Below are 4,935 nucleotides of genomic sequence, written 5' to 3'. Positions count from 1 at the left end.
TATCTGAACTCTGAGTTCCTATAGATGCCAATCATTCTAAACTTCAATGGATAAAGTGAGATGCCAAAACTATTCAAGAGGCAAAAAGCTATAAGTTCCGCTCATTTAATTGGAGCTATGTTTCATTGATAGTTTGAAATTTATAGTATATTCTCTTCTTTTTATCCTATTTGATTTTCAGTTGCTTGGGGACAAGCAACAATTTAAGTTTGGTGTTGTGATGAGCGGATAATTTATACGCTTTTTGGCATTGTTTTTAGTATGTTTTTAGTAGAATCTGGTTACTTTTAGGGATGTTTTCATTAATTTTTATGTTAAATTCACATTTCTGGACTTTACTATGAGTTTGTGTGTTTTTCTGTGATTTCAGGTATTTTCTGGCTGAAATTGAGGGACTTGAGCAAAAATCAGATTCAGAGGTTGAAGAAGGACTGCTGATGTTGTTGGATTCTGATCTCCCTGCACTCAAAATAGATTTTCTGGAGCTACAGAACTCAAAATGGCGCGCTTCCAATTGCGTTGGAAAGTAGACATCCAGGGCTTTCCAGAAATGTATAATAGTCTATACTTTGCCCAAGTTTAGACGATGAAAACTGGCGTTCAACGCCAGCTCTCTGCCCAATTCTGGCATCCAGCGCCAGAAACAAGTTGCAAAGTGGAGTTCAACGCCCAAACTGGCACAAAAGCTGGCGTTCAAGTCCAAGAATAACCTCTCCACGTGTAGACTTCAAGCTCAGCCCAAGCACACACCAAGTGGGCCCCAAAAGTGGATTTATGCATCAATTACTTACTTCTGTAAACCCTAGTGACTAGTTTATTATAAATAGAACTTTTTATTATTGTATTTGTAGTCTTGGTTACTCCGGTTCCCCTCTGGGGCCGAGACCAATGAACTCCATTATCACTTATGTATTTTCAACGGTAGAGTTTCTGCACTCCATAGATTAAGGTGTGGAGCTCTCCTGTTCCTCAAAGATTAATGCAAAGTACTACTGTTTTCTATTCAATTCATCTTATTTCGCTTCTAAGATATTCATTCGCACTTCAACCTGAATGTGATGAACGTGACAATCATCATCATTCCCTATGAACGCGTGCCTGACAACCACTTCCGTTCTACATTAGATTGAATGAGTATCTCTTAGATCTCTTAATCAGAATCTTCGTGGTATAAGCTAGATTGCTGGCGGCATTCATGAGAGTCCGGAAAGTCTAAACCTTGTCCGTGGTATTCCGAGTAGGACTCTGGGATTGAATGACTGTGACGAACTCCAAACTCGCAAGTGCTGGGCATAGTGACAGACGCAAAAGGATAGTAAATTTTATTCCAGTATGATCGAGAACCTCCAAGATGATTAGCCATGCAGTGACAGCGCATCGGACCATTTTCACAGAGAGGAATAGGATGCAACCAACGACAAGGGTGATGCCTCCAGACGATTAGCCGTGCTGTGACAGAGCATTTGGACCATTTTCCTGAGAGGATTGAAAGTAGCCATTGGCACCGATGACATCCTTACACAAAGCCAGCCATAGAAAGGAGTAAGACGGATTGGATGAAGACAGCAGGAAAGTGGAGGTTCAGAGGAACGAATGCATCTCCATACGCTTATCTGAAATTCTCACCAATGATCTACATAAGTATTTCTATCCTTCTTTTATTACTAAATTTCGAAAACTACATAGCTATTTTATATTCGCCTGACTGAGATTTACAAGGTGACCATAGCTTGCTTCATACCAACAATCTCCGTGGGATTCGACCCTTACTCACGTAAGGTATTACTTGGACGACCCAGTGCACTTGCTGGTCAGTTATGCGAAGTTGTGAAGATATGTTTAGACCATGGTTCTGTGCATCCGTTTTTGGTGCCATCGCTAGGGAATCAATTTCGAACAATAATTCACAACCTGAGTAATAATTTCGCATACCAGTTGGCATTTGATGGTGGCTACCGATGGGTTAAATGACGACGAACCTAGTGAAATGCATCAACTCAGTCTTGAAGGGTGCACGCAATCTCCCCATTACTGCACTTGTGAAGGCAACATTCTACAGGCTTAACGAGTTGTTCACCCGAAAAAGACCCGATGCGGAAGCACGGATTAATGCTGGCCATGTTTTTTCTGAGCTCGTGACCTCAAAGTTGCATGCAAACTAACTTGCATCAGGAAACATCCAGGTTAATTGCTTCGACCGGCAGAATGAGGTCTTTGAAGTGCGTGAGAAGCCAAGTGGACTGGAGTATGCTGTCGACCTCCGTCGTCAACGATGTGACTGTGGTGAGTTCCAGGTGGACTGGATTCCTTGTCGACATATGTTTGGATGTTGTGCAAATCAACGACCGGATTGGCAAGTGTATGTGCATCATGTGTATAAGATGGATCAAGTTCGGCGGTGTACCGAGCTAGGTTTAGGCCACTAGGGAATCCTACTACATGGCCTGCTTACAACGGGCCTCGATTCGTACCGAATCCGTACCTGAGATGCGTTACCAAAGGTCGCCCCAGGATGACGCACTTCTTGAATGAGATGGACATGCGAATGTTACGTCGTCCCAGGCGATGTAGACTATGTGGGGCTAAGGGACACAATCGTAGCAATGCTGTTAGTCAGCTGGTGCAAATACCGATAGAGATGCTCAGTAGATTCATGTATTATGATCTTTGAAACATTGTAACTTATGACAATCTATCATGTGACACATGCGACTTTATGAATTGTCCAAACATTTTAATATATTATGATATTTGAAGCATTATATTATGATATCTGAAACATTATAACATGTCCAAGTAGTCCATGACATAGATAGTAATCAAACATAGAACAGGTAATTAATACATAAAGAAGTTAACTACACAATAATTACTTTCTCATTGTCCATTTTACATCCTTCACAAGATTTTTGCATCTCTTGACGGCCTTTTTGAACACAGATGGAGTGTACCAACTAGCGCTACGACGCGATGGATCAACCCTTAAATTGTAACCTTTGCCTATGTCATTCAGAGTACGTACCTCACCTGTATACAATTTAATTAAATAATTAGATAAAGTATATAAAGTAATCAAACCATTAGAGATACCACATATCAATATAATATGTTCAACCAACCAAACAAGTATATCATTTAGTCAAACCAAACAGAGATACCATTTATAAATACAAGATAATCAACTGATTAAACAAGTAAAGCAAAATATACAATATAATACCATCATTATGGGATTCTTCATCCTTGTCAGACTCCTCTATTTCATCCTCCTCATCGTCGTCTTCGTCATCTGGGCCATCTACTAGATACCCATCGGTCTCTTGCTTAAGTGTCTTAGCATTTTCATCAATAAAACCCATAGAAACACGGTTAGGGTTTTGACTATTAATAATTTTGCGTCCACCGTCACTTCTACTAGAGTCAACAGATACGAACCCTCCAGAAGCACCCGACGAAGTCCGGCACGGATGCCTCGCGTCCAAGGAATACCTACCCGCCATGAACTCAGGCTGATGGCCATATTGTGATTGTCCTGCATCTGCAGCCATGAACCTAAGTAACTGGTTAAAAGAAGCTCCTTCTCCTGAGTCAAATTGTGACATACCCCAATACTATTGATGTATTGGGTACGACGGGGTCAACTGTGTTTGAGGTACATACTGGCTTGAGGACTGAGGTTGTTCTTGTGGAAGTGGATTTGGAGGTGATGCTGGCAGTGATTGTGGCTCTTGATCTTCATTGTCATCATCCATATCCTGATTACCCTCATCATTCTCTTGAACCACAAGATTCGACAAGTTCAAATGGTTCCCAAATTTTGTTCGGTACCAGTACATGTAAGTATCCAAGGGATGCTGTGAAGGCATGGGAAGCTCAGTAAGAACATGGTTATACCTGTTTGTCCACTGCATTAGGGGGTGGAAAAAGGCCAGGCGGCCGGCCAGTGGCCTGTAGCGTGGCCTGTGTTTGGCTTGACCTGGCCTAACCTGTTATAAAATAGGCACAGGTCCAGACTCACAAATTAGCCTTATTGGCCTATCAGGCCTGCCTGGGCATGTTAAAATATAATTAAATATATAAATAATTATTTATTATAACAAAATTATGAGATATTTTTGTATATTTTAAATACGTTAAAAGTTTAAAATTTTTTATAAATATTAAATATATGACATATTACATATAAATATTTTTATTAAAAAATAATTTTTTTAAATAATATTTTTATTTTTATAAAAAAAATTATCAGGCCTTTTAACAGGCTTCAGGCCAGGCCAGGCTGCATAACAGGCCAGGCCTAGTACTTTATAATGAGCCTATAACAGGCTGCAGGCCAGGCTCATGCCAATTAACTGTATGACAGGCCAGGCTTGTAAACAGCAAAGACTGGCCTGGCCTGGCCTGTTTCCACCCCTACACTGCATCACCCAAAATGAATGAGTCGTGGCTGTGGCCCAGTTAAGATTCTTAGGACCAGTCAGGACTTATCAATGCGCCTTGTCCAGATTCCGTTCCTGATGAGGAATTCCCTGAACAAAACCGAACTGTCGCCTATACCTATCTGTTGCATGCCACTCGATGCATTCAAAAGATACCAATGACACCTTAGCGCTCCACGCAACCGACTGAATGTCTGCAGGAATTATGTTCGGATCCACGCGATACACAACATAAGCAACCCACACAAACTGAGAAAAATAAAGGAAATTCATTATTACAACCCACATAACAATAACAATAACAATAACAATAACAATAACAATGAGAATAAGATTTACACTGACACTAAACCCAAAACAAGCACTTCTTTAATGAAAACACACCTGGCCTTCCTGAAATTCATCAAAGGCCTTCCTAAAGTGAGTAAGCATAAGATATTTATATCGTCAGTCTCCACGCTCACAATTACGCCACCTAATATGACATATTTCATTA

This window comes from Arachis hypogaea, chromosome 12, assembly GCF_003086295.3.
Source record: "Arachis hypogaea cultivar Tifrunner chromosome 12, arahy.Tifrunner.gnm2.J5K5, whole genome shotgun sequence".
Lineage (NCBI taxonomy): Eukaryota > Viridiplantae > Streptophyta > Magnoliopsida > Fabales > Fabaceae > Arachis > Arachis hypogaea.
This window is presented reverse-complemented; position numbering follows the sequence as displayed.